Source organism: Leptonychotes weddellii, chromosome 10 (genome assembly GCF_054177405.1).
Source record: "Leptonychotes weddellii isolate Sample4059 chromosome 10, ASM5417740v2, whole genome shotgun sequence".
Taxonomy (NCBI): domain Eukaryota; kingdom Metazoa; phylum Chordata; class Mammalia; order Carnivora; family Phocidae; genus Leptonychotes; species Leptonychotes weddellii.
In genome coordinates, this window is record NC_138378.1 from 46919246 (window position 1) to 46938224 (window position 18979).

General features: G+C 48.8%; 1 protein-coding gene across 4 annotated transcripts in view; it reads left to right on the top strand.

Annotated features, from left to right (window-relative positions):
• FHL2 (four and a half LIM domains 2) overlaps positions 1-18979 on the top strand; it is a 131295-nt gene that overhangs the window by 87483 nt on the left and 24833 nt on the right. For 2 of the 4 annotated variants that reach the window (XM_081833326.1, XM_081833323.1), the window contains exon 1: positions 11065-11217. The exons of the other annotated variants lie outside the window; for them this stretch is intronic. The gene's annotated coding sequence lies outside the window, so the exon portion shown is untranslated. Of the gene's footprint in view, positions 1-11064; positions 11218-18979 lie in introns of those variants that run through there. 4 annotated transcript variants of the gene reach the window in all.

Below are 18979 nucleotides of genomic sequence, written 5' to 3' on the forward strand. Positions count from 1 at the left end.
TGTTGGGTTTAGACACCAACATCAGCTAGCAGTGTCATAATAGGTGACACGTTTCCCAGAGATGTGCAGTTAGAATAGACTTCAAAAGGCATCGGCCTCAGAAATCTTCTGGCAGGTAGCTTACCAGCCTTCAGAGCACTGTCTGTGGAAGGACTAGCCCTACCAGACACACTCATTTCGGTTGTGTGGCCCCAGGTCCAGTTGGGGTTATTTCCCTCGGCTGGGCACATGCCCATTATTGTCAGGGCTGTGAAAGGAGGCAGACATGCCGGGCTTCTAGAAGGCGGAGGAGTTGCCTGGGTTTAAAACTTCTCAGGTCTCCTTCCAGCTGGCAAGCTGTTTCTGCTTGGGAGACAAAACTCTGATGCTGCCCTCCCACTTTCCTGTGTCCTGACCCTGGTGTGAGCATTCATCTCTGGGCTCTGCCTCCCCCCCAAATCACACACATGGCTCCCAGACCCGCCGGGGGGGGCACGTGGTCGTTCCAGGATCCCCACCCCAGCCTGGTAGCCAGGCCAGGGATCCTGGCATTCCTCATCCTCTGGAATGTCCCTTCATTCTGGTTAACTTGGCCCCAAGCCCTTGTGGTAGAAATGAGGCAGGAGTCAGCTTGTTCTTCTGGCAGGGACACCAGGGAAGGCTCCTGCCGAGCTCTAGCTTGGTTACCTGCTCCCACGGAAGAGTGAGCTGTGTGCTTTTCCAGTCGGACTCCCCAGGCAGCTCCAGGACACCAGTGGAGTCCACGATGGACCAGAGGCAGCTCCTGGGTGACTCTGCTTATCATCCTTCTGCCTCCTCTTCCTGGGACCAAGAGCCTTGATGGGCATTTAAACCATAACATCACATTATCTACAGCGCATCATAAATAGGACTCTAGAGTAGCAGACCAAATGGTAACTTTTGCTAGTCCTACACACAATGACTTGAACAATTCTTGTACGAAATGTGCAATTTACCATTACCTCAGGGGCTGATGTAAGAAGCTGCCCTCGGCCCTCCCCTGCTTTGCTCCTCGGCCCTCCCCTGCTTTGCTCCCTCATTGGGCTTGTAATGTTGTGGCCTCCCTCGGAATGGCCAAAGCGGAGTGTGCAGCTGGGTCATGGGGAGTTTGGGGGTAACTTCAGCATCTTCCTCTGAAACCATTCCTGACTTCCAGGGAATAGTAGCCTGAGCCTTATTTGTCCACATGAATTAACCAGCTAAGTGCTGGTGCCTTGCCTATTTCCCAGGTGGAAGGAAGCCTGCTTCTACCATCTCTTTCTTCCTCTCTCCCTCACTTCTCTGTTTTCTTATGCACAGTGTCCTTTTGTTCTCACTGGGACTGTTCTTCCCGGCAGGCCTCTGCGGCCCCTTCTCTCTGTCCCAAAGCTTCGTTGCAGAGACATTCTCCTCCTTTGAGCCACAGCCCCCTCTCTGCCTCCTTGGCCCGCAGGGAGGCACCCCGCATTGTTGGGGGCTGCCGCAGGCTCTCCTGGCCTCCCTTGTACCAGTCCTCTGCTCTGCCCCAGTACCATGTGGGGTGCAGGGCCCCCTAAAACCGCATCTCCTCCTAGAGTCTGAGACAGAAAGAAGAAATGAGTCTTCCAAAGACTCTGTGTCTAAATCCACACCCACCTCACTTTCCTACACAAAAAATGCCACCATATCAGCAATCAAAGACAAAAGACAGAAAGAAAAAGCATTTGTTATAACAGTGATAATGAACGATAGCTCCTCTGAACTCTGCATTCCAGAATCTGGGATGTCAAGTTTACATTCATTGACTATCAGCCCGATTAGTTCTGCTCAAACAAGGACTCTGCCCTCCCTCTGCTTGTGCATGCCCCTTGCAAGGGAGCAAGAAAGACCCATCCAAAGTAAAGGAGTCCTCACGGCAAGCCCACCTGGCCACGTGAAACGGTGCTTCTCCCAAGTGAAAGCATGGTTCGCAAGAGCAGGGTGCTGGTCCCCATCTCGGCCAGGGGATGTCCCCTCTTACTGCCTGGTGATGTGCAAGTCAAAATCAGGACCGCATGACTTGGAAAGCTGCATAGTCGTCTCTGGGAGTGCGGATGGCCACGGTGAAGGCAAGTACAAGCTTAGGAATCTGGTCTACCTTTGGGAAGGATTATCCATTAACAATGTGAGTGAATGAGGGAAATACACCAGTTTTTCTTTCTGAGTGACTCCACCATAAAACAGGTATGGTTTGAAAGGAATGAGCTGTGTGCTCCTACGGGGCTCATCTCTGCAGCCTACTGATCTAAAGCCCGCTTTGGGGGTCAGGATGCCCCTCTCAGAGGCTGGAGCAGAGCTGTTATCATTAAAGAGGCTCCTGCAATTAAACCTGCTTTGACAAATGGCCCACCAGACACACTCATGCAGGTGCAGAGGACAGACCTTTACCAGTTTCCCCGGGAGACAGAACTTTTGTTTTGTATGCTCCCGTTTGGACAGACAGACTGTCTTAAAGTATTTAAAAGTGAGTCAGGCATGCCCCAGCCATAATTTTAAGACATGAATTCATTACATTTGGTTGCTAAAAATGGAGGCTGTGGCTTCCGTTGGCATGACCACTTCCAGGTCTTCCCTCAGGGAGCTGCCTTCTGCACCTAGGGCCCAGGCAGGGGGTGGCAGGGGCCCATCTGGGGCAGCCCCCTCCTCAGGAAGAGCTAGACACTCAGAGGCAGAAGTGCGAAGGTCCATGGGTTGACCCCTGCCGCCTGATTTCCTGCTCACAGTACCTATGGAAGGTACTCCTGGGGGGACTCCAGCTAATGCGGGAAGAACAGCTCCTGGTTCCCTTCTCCCCCTGCTGGAGAGGACAGACCCTCCACTTTTCTTTTCTTTTTTTTTTTTTTAAGATTTTATTTATTTGTCAGAGAGAGAGCAAGAGAGAGAGAGAGAGCACAATCAGGGGGAGCGGCAGTCAGAGGGAGAAGCAGGCTTCCCGCTGAGCAGGGAGCCCGATGTGGGGCTCGATCCCAGGACCCTGGGATCATGACTTGAGCCGAAAGCAGATGCTTAACCAACTGAGCCACCCAGGCGCCTCTCCACTGAGCTTTAATGCAAGTGCTTGCAAGTCAGATCTCCGTGCAAAGCCCAGATAATGGAACCGCCCAAATGGGCAATAGGGTTGATTTGTTTGGTTCAAGTAGGCCCATATGAGCCCTTGTATGACAGCCCTATCTTGGTTTAGGCATTTTCAGGATACCCGATTTGAATTCAGACTACTGACCAAGATGCAGAGAATACAGAAATGAATGTGTCTAACCCTGCCCAGAAGGGACTCCCACTCTTTCATTTGTTGTTATAAACAAGGGAAAGATGAGACAGTATGGAATGGTCAAAAACAAGGGATGGGTACTCGAGGTAGCCTTCGCAGGGGAGAAGGAGTTCAGGGGGCTGAACAGAGTGTGGAAAACTCTCTTGGCTCAGGGGCAGAGGTGGAGCATGCAGGAGCCAAGAGACTGGGTGGGAAGGGGACTCAAGGACCTCCTGACTTACATGGGAAGCCCCTGTTCTCCTGACTTGATGACTTTCCAAACATACTCTTCAAAACAGAAAACCTCCAAGCATTTCCTTCCTTTGCTCTCAGCCTGACCTGGAAACTCAAGGGACCCGTGATGATACAGGGAAATAGGCACGCCACACAGACAGGGTGGGAGTCAGAACTGGGTCCCTAAAATGGTAACAAGGTCAAGCAGCCGGGTTGTGGTAAGGCCATCAGCAAGGGGAAAGCGTAATTTCAGATTGTAGAACTGAAAGCAGAGAAAGACTGCGGGGGGAGGGGGGGGGTTGCAGGAGGGAAGAAAGAAAGAAAGAGAGAATGGGAGGGAGGGAGAGAGAGAGAGGCAGGAAGGCAGGGAAAGGAAGAGGGATTTACTGAGTTTAAGGACGACTAATGAATAATTTGGGTATCTGACAATGATTTGTCCCTGGAGTCCCTCCATCCCTGCAGGAGGCAATGACTAATCTGGAAGAGTTACAGAGTCATTCCTCAGCATCTCTAACTGTGCAGAAGTTTCCAAAAATATGTGTGCGGTTAGGATGGCCCAGAATTTGAAAAGATTCTTTGGGGGGCAAATCATACTGCCAGCATCCTGCAAAGGTCAGACATTTTAGAAAATCTTTTTCTGGTCTCCCAGCCATCAGGGACCATTGCAATGCTGTCCAGCAAAGCCTGGTTGTCCCAGAAGCTCTGCCGTGACTCTCAGGCCCCATGTTAAAGCACCTTCTGAAACAGGTAGAAGACAGCCCTTCACTTGTGTTCTTAGCAGAACATAAAGCAACAGAAAGTACAAATCTTTGTCACATGCACCTCACCTACCACACTGCACAATCATTTCTATGGTATGAGACATTTTGGAAAATCTTCAGGGATTGATTAACCATAAAAATAACTTGAAGAAGGACTAAATAATTTCAAATAACCCTTTAAGGTGAGAAGAGAGGCCATCCTTTCTTTCAGAGGTTAAGTAAAGAGGACACACATGTGGGTGGTGCACACACACAGCTCCACACGGGTGGCTGGGCTGGAGCTCAGTGCTCCCCTCCCCTCCTGGCAGCCCAGGCTCTTCCTAGCTAGATTTTCTCTTAATGACCCTGATCCAAGTGGAAGTAGTACAGAAAGGACTTGAGGGGCAGGGACGGCGCACTGGGGATTTTAAAGTTGCGGTGCTGACTCATAAAGTCAGTTCACAAAGAATACTTGTGACTTCAGTGTGGTTCAAAATCCACATTCTGAGAACCAAGAGGGCATGAGATGCTCCCATTTCAGGGACTCCAGGAAGAACTGGCAGAGGCTACCTGGAAAAGCGCTTCAGGGATTTTAGGGAAGCAAACATGGTTCATTCAAAATAGGATTTTGGTAGGTTTGCGCAGACCTCGGGCGTTTACACTTCTTTTCAATGGGTTTTGGAAAAGCAGACAGAGGGAAAACAGAGTAAAACTGTTGGCAAACAGAGAAGCGACCGGGTTATTGCAGAAAAGGGCTGAAATCATAGACAAAAAGATCTCAAAGAAGAAGCAAACGTTTCCAGGGCCCACTTGAGAAATTGTTTTCATCTGAAATAGTCCAGCAACATTTCCTGATCCACAACTGGCCTCTGAGCCTCACAGAAGTGAACCGCAGTGCGAACGGTTTCATTTTATTGGCCGTGAGGCTGCCAGATAGAACCTTTCTTAAATGACTTATCAAAGCCACAATGGAAACTTGTATGAAATGCTCCAAATCAGCTTTAACCAATGATGGCAAATTCAGAAAATCATGGAGTTGTTTGTGGATTTGGCTCGATGTCAGGCATGTTTTGAGGTTTTGAACGTGGTGACTATTTGCATCCATTAAATCAGTTTGTAAAAAAGAACAAAGAAATGGGATATGGAAACTCTGCGTCTTAAGAAAGAGCCAAGCTTTTCTCCCCTAACCAGAGCAAAAGGGGGTGGGGAGGCAAAGAGTGTGCATCTCCTGAAAGACTGGGCTTTTCCTGAAAGTCTTAACAGGCACAGGGGCAACATTTGGGCACCTACAAGAACAAAGCTGTAACCAGACCAAGATCCTTCGGTTTGCTCCAGGGGACACTGGCACCGAGCTCAGGGGCACAGGAGGTGAGTGCTCTGTCTGCATGGTCATCTTTGATAGAAATGTTCTCTCTCCACCCAGGCAAATCGTGCTTTTAGAAAAAGTGAGCCCAGGCGTCTGAGCCAGCATACTGGGGTGGTGCTGTGTCATGGGGAGGCGTGCACAGACCTGCCCCCCACCCTGCGCCCTTCCCGGGAACAGAGCAAGAACTCAGGGCTTACCACCAGCTTTTATGATCTTAGACACTCACCCTCCAACTATCTGAGGCAATTAAGAATGATTACCTCTGAATCAAGGGCAAATCATCCAACAGCTTCCTGCCCCAGGTTTGAGTGGGCAGAGCTGCCTGTGAGAAGTTCTGCTCGTGAAATGGGAGGAGTGCTGTAAAAATCCTCATCAAAATGGTCAGTTAGGGTAGGGGACATGGGGACGTCTGAACTTCCGCCCCTGTTTTCATGGGTTCCCTTTCTTCCCCGTGCTGGTGAGGTCTCCTAGTACCTGCCAGGTGGCCAAGGTCAGGAGGAGACCCCGGCCTGACCGCCCCCTTGCCCACCTTGTCCCCCCACCCCAGGTCTGACCACGCTTCTAGAAGCTGTGTCTTCCTCTCTGGGCCTCCGGGAGGAGAGAATTAGGTTTCAGCTTTGGTACCAGTGACACACAGGCTGCAAGGATTTACCTTGTAAGTTTTGTACTTTGTGTCTCCCTCCCATGAAGTACCAGACAGAGTAATACTTGTGATTGGATTTTCGAGTTCATTTCTACCTGTGCTTGCCTCCCCTGAAGTATCCGGCAGAGTAAGTAATACTTGTAATTGGATTTTAGAGTTCCAGTTCCCAGTCTGTATTTAGTGTATCTGTTTCCATGCCTCCCCCCCCCCACCCCCGGAACTAAGTCTGGGTTTCTGGTAAATTACTGAGTCCAGAGTTGGAATCCCTGGGGAGTATTTTACCTCAAGGCACAATTAGTCATCAGAATTACCTGCAGGGCTTGTTAAAACACAGGGAATGTTTTACTTCTAATCAGTTTCTGGGTGATCCTGATGCAGCTGATCCAGGACCACATTTTGAGAACCACGTCCTATGCCATACGGCCTTCCTTTTCTTTTCCTGCTTCTTAGCTGCCCCATCCCTGAAACCTCCCCCCATGAAAGAGGAGGAAGTCAGGCTGATGCTGGCTGGTGGGGGAATTACAGAATTGAAATTAACAAGAGAAGCTTGAATTACTTGAATCACCTGTAAGAGTTGCCTCTATGCCTTTCCCAGGAAATATAATTTCTTAATTTCTTTTCTTCCACGAATTAACCTTTTATCCATAACCGGTAATTTTTCTGTCAAAAAGACAATCTTTTATCTTTAGAATACAATCTCAACTTTAATCCTTCCTTCTGATGAGAATTAAGTCCGTTTCCTTCCCTTTTTTATTGAGATATAATGAACATATAATATTATGTTAGTTTCAGGTGCATACCATGATGATTCGATAATCGTAGATATTGTTAAATGATCACCACAATAAGTCTAGTTAACGTCTATCACAGTTACATTTTTTTTCTTGCGATGAGAGCTTTTACAATCTACTCTCTTAGCAACTTTCAAATCTACGATACAGTGTTATTAGCTATAGTCACCATGCTGTACATTACCTCCCCAGGATTTACTTATTTTATAACTGGAAAATTGTACCTTTTCACCACCTTCACATTTCCCTCTTATTCTGAATTCACCTCCCCTTTACTGTCAAACAAAATACCCATGGAATAAAAGCTCATGTTTACTGAGGGCCTACTATGTGCCAAGGACTTCATTAATACTGTTTAGCAATTTACATGAGCCATCTCGAAGGATCTTCCCAAGAATTTTGCAAAGTATATGTTATTCACCCATTTCACATATGAGTAGTTTGAGGGTTAGGGAGATTTTGCGGTTGCCCGAGGCCACCTCAGTAAGTGCCAGGTAGGACAAGGATTCAAATCCAGACCTGATTCCAGAGATCAAGTTATATTGTCATAGCATTCTATTTTCTATAATATTTATCTGCTATACTGTAAAGTAATCAACTACAAAGTGAAAGATTTGCCACATATTAAGCAAGTCTTCTGTGATCCACCGTTCATTCAGTATCTGTTTTTATTAAGCACATACTATGTGCCATGCGCTATAGTTAGGCCCTGCGAATACAATGGTATAAAAGATAGAACTCTTCAAAATACATTTTACCAGACTATCTTATAAAAATGTATTTTATTTTATTTTAAAGATTTTATGTGTGTATTTATTTATTTGAGATAGAGAGAGAGAACGCATGCACGAGCATGCAGGGGGAGAAGCAGAGGGAGAAGGACAAGCAGACTTCTGGCTGAGCGGGGCTTGATCCCACTACCCAGAGATCAGGCCCTGAGCTGAAATCAAGACTGAGCCACCCAGATGCTCCTAAAAATTTATTTTTTTAAAGATTATATTTATTTATTTGAGACAAAAAGAGAGAGCATGAGCAGGGGAAAGGGCAGAGGGAGATGGAAAGAAAGAATCCTCCAGCTGACTCCCCAGTGAGAGAGGAGCCCACATGGGCTCCATCCCAGGACCCTGGGATCATCACCTGAGCCAAAGGCAAACGCTTAACCGACTGAGCCACCCAGGTGCCCCAAATTTTAATTTTAAACTAGTTTGTCCTTTGATTCAAACTGTTCCCAAAAGTGCATACCATTCAGCTCAGAACTGTATTCCTTCTGCCTCTATTTCTAGCAAATTTCCTTGATGTTCTATAAAGTCAGTTTAACAAACTTTGTTTCCTATTTGTCTTAAAAGAGCATGTGTTGCTTTAATTTTTAAAATATTTTTATTTTTTGAATGAATGATATATTTATATAGTTCAAAATTTAAAAGAAACAAAAGGGTATAGAGTAAAACTTAATCTCCCACTCCTGGCCCCCAGCTCCCCAGATCTCCCCAGAGGCAACCACTAGTATATGTATACATTGTCTTCCTCCCTTCCTTTCTTTTTGTTTTTTTTTTTTTTAAAGATTTTATTTATTCATTTGAGACACAGAGATACAGAGAGAGAGAGAGAGAGCATGAGCAGTGGGAGAGGCAGAGGGAGAGGAAGAAGCAGACTCCCCGCTGAGTCAGGAGCCCGATGTGGGACTCGATCCCAGGACCCTGGGATCATGATCTGAGCCGAAGGCAGACGCTTAACCATCTGAGCCACCCAGGCGCCCCCCTCCCTTCCTTTCTTAACACAAATATTTGGTTACTATCTACTTTTCTTTCCATGGACATAACTTGGAGATGATGCCAAATCAATAAATATAGTTACCTTCTTCTTTTTAACAGTTGCATATAGAAATAACTCTAAAATGTACCATACAATATTTAACTAGTCCCTGTTGATGAACATATAACATGCTCCAATATTTTGCTATTATGAAGAATTCCACAAGGACTACTCTTGTATGTTTATCAATTTACACATGAGCAAGTCTATCTGTAAGATAATTTCCTGTAAGGGGAAGCGCTGGGTCAAAGTCAAATGGTATGTGCATTTGTAATTTAAAAAATGTTCCATTACAGAGTTTTTCAAGCATTACAAAAGGAAAGAGACTAGTATAATGAACCCCTACACACCTGTCACCCAACTTCCAGTTGTCATTAATCCATGGCTGATATTATTTCATATATAAATATATATATATGGGCATATATATAGATAGATAGATAGATAGATATAGATATATTGGCCCTATTCATTCCCCCCACCTCAAATTATTTTGCAACGATTTCAGACATAATGTTATCTCATTGGTAAATATTTTGGCATTATTTCTGAAAGCTAAGGGTTTTAAGAATGTGTGTGTGTGTGTACCATTTCATTATCACACCTAAAATAAATTCATAATAACTTTTCAATGTCATCCACTATCTTGTTAGTGTCACACTTCCCCAAACTGTCTCATGAAAATTTATTTTTGAAATGGTGTGTTCTTTGTTTCAGAATCTCTTCAAGTCCACCCTATTCATTGCAGCTAGTTAAGCCTTTTGATCCCCCCCTCAGCTCTCCCTCTCTCTCTGTCTCTGGAAGATCATTCTGTAACTTGCAACTATACAGACAACAAATCTAGATAACTGTCAGAGGGAAAAGGCTTGTCTACACACATTTTGCTCAAGATACTGGCCTGCTTTGACTATGAGTGGGAGTGCAGGTCTGGAGCCCACACTTCTGTCCTTGGTGAGAACCTGTCAGGTTCAGGGAGGAATGGGGGAAGGAAGACTGGGTTCCCCACATCCAGTTCTGACTGGGCTCACTGCTGTGGCCAGTCTCAGCACTCTGGAGGGCAATGGAGTGACTGGTGGGATGAGGGGCATTTCCTGCCCTGCAAGCTACTCGCATGGCATCTGACAGACTCCAGGTCAAATCCCAGCTGGCATAATTATTCTCAGGAGGCCTTGAGCAAATCTCTCTGAGAAATTTCTAAGGTGAAATTTCCTCACCTTAAGACGGGGGTATTAATCCTTATCTTCAAGGGGTGAGACTCAAACGATAGAACATGTAGAGTTAGAGCTCAATGAGTGTAGCTAGTATGACTCTCTGTGATTCCATGATGGAGACCCACAGAGAGTCTCAAATACCCCCAGACATTGAGCGTCAACCAAGAGAAAAGAATCAAATAGCTCTTCCTTCTCTGAGGCCCACTGATTGTTAAATATAACATGCCTGCCCACGGTACTCCCGCTCATCCTCTGCTATCCTCCCCTCCGCTCATCTTCCCCCGAGTCGGCAGGGCAGGCTGCCACCCACTCGAGAGCAAACATTTCTATCCTGATGCCCGCTTTCCTGCGGGTTGAGGGGTGCCATCTGTCCCTACTAAGTGTGGGCTTCAGGCCCAGGGGCTGGGCTTTCAGTGCGGGAGGCACTCTCTGCAGCTCACCTTTGTTTTCTCGCCCCGAGGGAACAACAGAACGTCTGAACAGCCCCCTGGCCCCAGCCTAGCGGAACAAAGAACCTGGCATTATCCATTCGCTCTAGCCATCTGCTCGGCTCATTTCGGGACAGAGAGGGGTCTGCGGGGTAAGGCGAAGAAGCCCACGGTGCACATACATCCCAGGCCCTGGCCTCCTGCCGCGGCAAGACCCGATCAATGGTCCCCGTTCCGCACCCCAGCCCGCCCCCACCCGTTCTCGGGCTTCGGCTGGCGTCGCGTTCCCCGGACCCGGGCGGAGAGTGCGGGCGTGGGGAGACCCCTGCCACTCCGCCCCGGCGTGGGGAGACCCTGGGTGGCGGCCGCAGCGACCCGCGCACGGCCCTTGCCCTCAACTCTGTCCTATGAGCCCACGCCAGGCACGGAGCTCCGGTAACCCCCGCGCGTTAGAGACCCAGGGGGATCGGAGCCCAAAGCACACAAAGAGTCGGGGTCCACTTGCGCCCCGGCCACCGGGAGGCCGACGGGCGCCCGCCCCCCTGCGCCCCCACGCCCCACGCCGCTGCCCGCGCCGCCGGCGTCTCGGAGGCGTGCGTCTCCTTATATGGTCAAATGACACGGCGGGGTTCTCTCGGGCGGGAGCCGCGGCGCTCCACCCGGACGGCCGCCCCGCCGCAGCCCTGCGCCGCCGCCGCCTTCGCCCCGGGACGCCCGCCTGGTCCCCAGAGCCCGCCCGCGCCGCACGGTGAGTGCCCTCCCCCCGCGCTCCCCGCGGGAAGCCGGCGCCTTGGGGACCGGGGGCCTAGCCGCGGGAGAGCCGGGGAGACTGGAGCCGAGACGTGGGGGAGACCCGGGAGAGGGGAGCGGAGATGCGGGGGAGACCCTGGGAAAGGGGGACCGAGCCGAGAGGGCGACCCGGGCGGAGGGGAGCAGAACCGTGGGGACACCTGGGAGGGGGAGCCAGGCCTTGGAGGCGACCCGGAGACCGAGGAGCCGAGGTGCGGGGGAGACCGGGGAGAGGGAAGCTGAGCCTTGGAGAGATCCGGGGAGAGGGGAGCGTAGCTGCGGGGTGACCCTGGGCAGAGGGGAGCAGAACCGTGAGGACACCTGGGAGAGGGGAGCAGATCCGTGGGTTACCCAGGGAGACGGGAGCGGAGCCGCGCGGGAGACCCCGAGAAAAGCCGGGTAAGGGCAGCAGAACTGTGGGGACATCAAGGAGAGGGGACCCGAGCCTTGGGGGAGACCCGGACAGAGGGGAGCAGAACCGTGGGGACACCTGAGGGGAGGGGAAAGGAGTCGCAGGGGAGACCCGGAGAAAGGCAGGGTAGAAGGGAGCAGAACTGTGAGGACACCTGGGAGTGGGGAGCGAGCCTTGGGGGAGCCCAAGAGAGGGGAGCTGAGCCTTGGGGACACTCGGGGAGAAGGGAGCCGAGCCTTGGGGGAGACCCGGGGGGAAGGGGAGCTGAACCGTGTTGGGGAGAGCCCGGGGGGGCGCTGTAGGCAGGAGGGACCCACCGCCCCATGCCGGGAGGGAAGACCGAAGTCCGAGTCCTGGCCAGGCTGGTTACCGCGGGGTGGGAGCCGGGCCACTGCCACCCACGGGAGAGCCCTGGGCAAAGGCTGGCCGCAGGTCCCAGCGCGGGGAGGTGACAGCCCCTGCCCTTCCAGGGGGCCAGAACTCGGGAGTGTGAGCGAGTTGTCCCGGCCTCGAGCCCCACGGTTGCCAACGGTTGCCATCTGCCTGTGGGGGTGTCCAGCGCATTTCCCTGCGGTCCAAAAGTGTGGAGCTCCGGATGTGGCCTCAGGCATTGACTCGTGTAGAACTTAAAAGACTGAACCATCAGATTTTAAAATGTGGGCTTATTTTAAACAAGAAAAATTCTGATTCTTAAGTGGTGTCCCGGGGTGATATTTTAGCATACCTGAAATTTTGGGAAGAAAGTGTTCAATGTGGTTTCCTATTTAAATTAAGAATCAATCATGCCTCTTTTCAGATCCCAGTTTGGGTTTCTGTTGGAAATAGTCTAACCCAGTGTAAATGAAATGTATACAGCTGCCTTCCATGATGTGCACGTATGGTGTGCACTCCCTTGCACTTATTTTGGGAGGTAACAAATCACAGGTGGGGCTTATAATCAGGAGACCTGTGTTCGAAACACAAGGCCATTTACTTCTTGCAGCTCTGGCATCAAGTACTGGGGACATACCTGAATATTTCAAGGAGGCCTTCTGCTGCATATTTTGATTCACAATTGCTTGTTAAACCACCTCCAGTACTGAAAAAAGTCTGAGTTGCGGACAAAAAAAGCCCTATAGGATATTGAAAAATAATTAGGCTGGACATCAGGAGGCCTGGGTTCTTCTTTTTTTTTTTTTTTTAAGATTTATTTATTTATTTATTTATTTTGAGAGAGTGAGAACGAGGGGAGGGAGGGGCAGAAGGAAAGGGAAAGAATCTTAAGCAGACTCCCTGCTGAGTGAGGAGCCCAACATGGGGCTGATCTCATGACCCATGAGATCATGACCTGAGCCGAAATCAAGAGTCAGATGCTTAACCGTCTGAGCCACCCAGGCGCCTGAGGAGGCCTGGGTTCTATCCCTGTTCTGCATCTAAGGATGCATTACCCAGCCTCTGGCCTAGGGCGGCTTCATTTGTCAACAAGGGGGCTGGAGTAAGTAAGCTTCTCTCTGCCTCAGATGCCATGAGATACAAAGTTCCTTGAGTGAACAAAAAGAGATATTGGATACTTGCTGTGTGTGTAGTTTTATTATGAGAATTCCATCAAAGCCCATTTATCACGTGGAATTATACTGAGAAGCCACTTCCTGAACATGGTTACCTTGAGCAAAATGACCAGGCTCTTCTCTAGTGACCAAGAGCCTAGTCTTCCAGGAGACCAAGCAGGCATTGTGACTTTGGGATGAGTCACCAGGTACCTCTGTTGTCTTGAGTTGTGGATTTCGACCTTGGCCCCTATGATGGTTAATTTTATGTCAACTTGGCTGGGCCGCAGGATGTCTAGACAATTGTTCAGACATTACTTCTGGGTGTATCTGTGAGGGTTTTTCTGGATGAGACTAACATTTGAATCTGTAGACCGATTGCCCTTCCCAATATGGGTGAGCCTCATCCAGTCTGTTGAAGGCCTGACCATAAAGGCTGAGCAAGTGGGAATTCCTCTTGCCTGGGATATCAGTCTTTTACAGCCTTCAGACTCAGATTGAAGAGAAAACTAAGCAAGAGGGCACTCCACCTGCCTGACTGCAGAGCTGGGACGTTGGTCCTTCCAGCCTTTGGGCTCGAATGGAAACTCAGCTCATCCTGGGTCTCAGGACTGCTGGCTTTTGAACTGTAACTTACACCACTGGCTCTTCTGATTCTCAGGCCTTCTGCAGATCTTGGGACTTATTAGCTTCCATAATAGTGTGAACCAACGCCTTGTAACAAATCTCTTTTTATATATGCGTGTGTGTGTATGTACGTGTGTATATGTACGTATACATAGGTATATATCCTGTTGGTTCTGTTTCTCTGGAGAACCTAATACAGTTCTCTAGTAACTTTGCTTAAAAATTCTCCTGCCAGCAGGGCACCTGGGTGGCTCAGTCAGTTAAGCATCTGACTCTTGGTTTCATCTCAGGTCATGATCTCAGGGTCGTGAATTCGAGCCCTGTGTCAAGGCTCCGCACTCAGCACGGAGTCTGCTTGAGATTCTCTGCCTCTGCCCCTCCCCCTGCTCTCTCGCTCACTCTTTCCCTCTCTCTCAAATAAATAAAATCTTAAAAAAAAAATTCTCCCACCAGCGATCCGTCTTGCTTTTTAAAGACTTGATGACTACTTGGCCACTGGTGGTGTTGCCTTTCCTCTTGCTGTAAAATACGGCCCCCCTCCTGGAGATCTAATGAGAAGCCTGGGGCAGCTTCCGGGGTCTCAACCATTAGTTCAGTTGTCCTGAGTGATTCTCACTTGGACATCATGTGTCATCACACTCATCCTTGGCCTTCGTAATCCGTACGTTTCCTGCCCGGAGTCAGTCTGCGGCTTAAGGATCTTTAGGCTCGTGGTACTAAGTGAGGCAGGTGATGTCTGTGCCAGTAAGAGAAGAAGCTGCCCTGTTTTTGTGGGGAAAGAAAACGAATATCGCAGGGCATCCTTGAAGTCTGGAGATATTTAGGTTTCCAGTCAAAAAGAAAATGGTTCTGTCCGTGTTTGGTGATACAACTTTTGGAACCAATGAGAATTAGTGAGCCAATGAAGAAGGAGGCCGGAGATGTGCAAGCCTGTCCTGACAGAATCCCGAAGCAGTATGCTACAGCAGCACCATGAAGGAACAGGACCGGTAGAAGGAAGAGGCCAGCCCATCATGGACATTGGGCGTCGCCATAGGAAGAGGCCAGTTGGGGCTCATAGCAGATGGAAGGCCAGGCAGACAGAAAGTAAACAATGAGCTGCCTTTGGGAGACTGGGGGAGACTGATGAGAGAGAGTGAGCAGATTTCATTTTGTTCCTGTGGAAACAAAGCATAAATAATGTGTTCACATGTTCCCAGGAAGGTGGTGGTAGAGCTATAGGGTGGGGCCTGCCCCAAAACCCCCTCACTGGGGTGATTTATGAGCCTGAGTCAGCCCGCCATTCTAGCGGCATAATTATGCTTGTCTTTCGTTCACTGAACTGACATGTTTTGAGATTAAATGACAAGATGGTATCTTAAAGGTGATTTAAATTCTTTGGGGCTAGAACTATTCTGGAACTCTTTTAGAGATTCTGTGTTTTTGTCCAGCCACCCGCTACCTAAAACAGTACGTGGAGAATAGTGGTTACTCAATACATTCTTACTGACTGGTTTTAAAAGCTATAGGACATCAAACCAGTATCATCCTTCTTGTATTCATGGACTTAAGGTCAGAAACTTTGCATTTATTATTTTCCCATTTCTTTTCATTATTCAGTATTCCAAAGATAATCTGGAAGATAGTGGTTTACCTTAGTCAAGCGTTGTCTCAAACAAAACATTCCCTTTTATTTAAAGATTTATTTATTTATTTTAGAAAGCGGGGGAGCCCAAGCAGGGTGGGGGACAGAAGGAGAGGGAGAGAGAGAATCCCTGAGCAGACTCCCTACTGGGCACAGAGCCCGACGACGCTGGGACTCCATCCCAGGACCTGGAGATCATGACCTTAGCTGAAATCAAGTGCGGGCTGCCCAATCAACCGAGCCGCCCAGGGGCTCCTCAACACAGAATGTTTCATAAAACCATCAGAGACAGATCAAGATTTTATTTTAAGTTTTAGAAAGTTACCTGTTTCTATACCAAATTATAAAACATCGCTGACCCCTGCCCATATACTCTGTAAGGGCTCATTAAATTAATCCAGACGTTTATCACATAGTAGTAGGCCTCGTCAATCTTACATCTTACCAAGCATCTAAAAATCAATTTCAGGGTGCCTAGGTGGCTCAGTCAGTTAAGCGTCTGCCTTAGGCTCAGGTCATGATCTCAGGTCCTGGGATCATTGAGCCCCGTGTTGGGCTCCTTACTCAGTGGGGAGTCTGCCTCTCCCTCTCCGTCTGCTGCTTCCCCCACTCACGCTCTCTCGCGCGCTCTCTCTCAAATAAATAAATAAAATTAAAAAAAATCAATTTCAAATTGATTCTAAATACATACCTATATTCTTTAAAATAGCAAACTCCTTGAACTTGCACCTCTCTTTCATTCACTGGAATTTTTATTTAAAAGAAACAGTTTAGCTAGACTAATAAGAGTGTTAGAGGTGAGCCCTGTTTGTGTGTCCACACATCTGTGCACAGGAAAGCAAAGCGTGCGGGCTACTCTCCGGCTACAGTTGCAGGGGTGAGAGCCCAAGCCCTTGGACAGAGGATGTTGGATTTATAGGCAAGCTGCGTCCCTGCAGAACATCCAGGGCCTTTCCTTGATATCTGGAGCGTGTCAGGGGATCTAGCACATTCTTCACAGAGATGCTTGGAAGCATCTGGCTGGTTTTTGCTCCTTGACCTGACCAGGCCTCTCCTAGAGGTGCAGCTGTGTGTTCACAGGGGTGTAGAGTCCAAACACAATAAGAAAGAGACTACCCACTGTGGAAGCAGCAGTTTATCTGGAAGGGGAAAAGAGGCCAGAGACACAGCAGAAGGAATGAAGCTCGGGGTCTGTTACATTAGAAATTTTAAGAGCGTCGGATGCCAAACCACATTACATTTCAGGTTTGGTATGCAAAGGGGATGGTTCACATAAAACATTCCTCATTTTCATTCTTGATTTTTGCCCACATGTTTGTACTCCCCATCCATTTGTCCATTCATTCCACAAGTATTTATCAAGTGGCTGACCCTGTGTTTATCACCTGATGGCAAGACCCCAGCAATATGCCTACTTTCACGGCGCTTATGGTTCAGTGGGGGACACAGGTGGTCATGGTGTCGCATGGTGTCATGAAAATATTGCATTTTTAAATACATTCTTTGAAAAGAGCCCACATGCAGCGGGCTGATTTTCTGAATTCTCTCCAAAAAGTCCTGACTGTTGATAAGCAATGGAATTTCCCACCAGGGTCATTTAAAGGTGGATGTGGTTTCAGCAGAGACTGACTTACCGGCGCTGTTGCTCATGTTGTGGGAAGGATTTGGGAATATTTGTAGATTTCTTTTTAAGAACGGACTATGTTAAAAACGGCTTGTAAAGCAGGGTTGATAGAGAGAAATACTTGGGTCTTGAGGAGGAGGAGGAGGAAAATGGTATCTCTGGGGTCAGATCAAAGTCAGTATCTGAACGGAGCTTTGAAGACAATGCTTAAGGGAGACCTCTTTTGCAACTCAGGCCTTTTTAGACAAGCCCCTGGGGCCCACCAGGCCTCCCTCTGGGAAGGACAGGCCAGGTACCTCGTGCTTATGGGCTGGCCAGCCTCCTCCCTGTATACCCAAGACATCCGGTAAAAAAAAAAAAAAAGGAAAAGAAAATGTATGAGCTTCTGGCTCCTAGCGTTCTTGTGTCTGTCTACCTTCTTTACCCTCCTTTCTTTCTCCTGCCTCTTTCCATCCCTCTACTTCTCCTTCCTCTCTCCTTCCCCCTCCCATTCTCTCTGCTTCTCTTCCGTGTGCCCAGCTCTGACTCTTCCCCACCCCACCCCACCCGCTCCCCGCTTGAACTTTGTTTCACGGTTTTTAAATCTACAGATAAAAATAACCCTCATTTATAAGCCTGGGGACGTAAAATAATAGTAATGTTGTTGGTAGGTGAGCCTATGCGTCACTGCTCCAGGGCCCTGGGAACCTTTCTTTTTCTACCTGCCCCAAAGCCGGGCCCTCCGGAGACCCCGACCCTGAGAAAGAGTCCGGTGCCCCCCCGCCTGCAGCCCAGCTCTCGGTGCCCCGGGGCTCACCTCACCCAGAGCAGTTATGGGGGCCTGGAGCCACCCCTGTCCCCTACTAGCCAGCTTTGTCAAATATCCTACTTGCTCAGAGCCGAAGGGGGAATGACGTCAGAGACTGAGTTAGCCCCAGGCAGGGAGTTCAGGGAGGAGAACTCCAGGACACAGTCATTTGGAGTCGGTTCAAGGAAATAGCAAGTCAGCAGCCACGCCTCGTGCTCAGGTGCCTCCTTGCACACCGCGGCTTGCTTCTCGGAGCACTTCTGGGTCCCACATGATGGACAGGACCCTGGGCTAACCTGTCAGGAGGATGCGGAGCTTCAGACGGGGGAGGCGATAGTACTGGAGCAGGTTGAAAGAGAATCCTTACAGATCCAAGATGTCCTATTTTTATTTAAAGAAATGACTCAGAAGTAGACCCCGATACCCTGGAAACATGTTTAAAGAGTCATTGTCCTTGAGTTTTGTCTTCCTCACCCCCACGTGGCATCTCAGCTGGGCCTCATGATGATACCCATTGTCTACAGGGCAGAGCCAAGTTCACGGTCGAGAGTACAGGCCCTCCTTTCTTTGACTACCTTCTCAGCTTCCTGTGCTCATCGTCCTCTGCTCCTCATTACGCCTCTGCCATCTGCCCGCCGGCCCGCAGTATCACCTGGCTTATCCTTGTCCAGTGCAGGGAGACATCTCTGGGGAGCCTGCCCTGCTTTCCCATAGGATCCTCTGTGTCTCTCTGTCAGTGCCCTGAGTGTGGAGCTTTATAGTCTGTTTGACACACTGTTGACCCTTGAGCAACAGGGGTTTGAGCCACGCGGGTCCACTTACACACAGATTTCTTTCCCAGTAAACATAGTACACTATAGTAAATGTATTTTCTTTTCCTTGTGATTTTCTAAATGACATTTTCTTTTCTCTAGCTTACTTTGTTGTAAGAATACAGTGTATAATACATAAAATATACAAGTATGTGTTCATCGACTATTTGTATTATTGGCAAGACTTCTGGTCAACAGTAGGCTATTAGTAGTTAGGTTTTGGGGGAGCCAAAAGTTGTATGTGGATTTTTGATGGCTCAGGTGTTGGTTTTTCAAGGGTCAACTGGATATCGGTTTTCCTCCCAGACT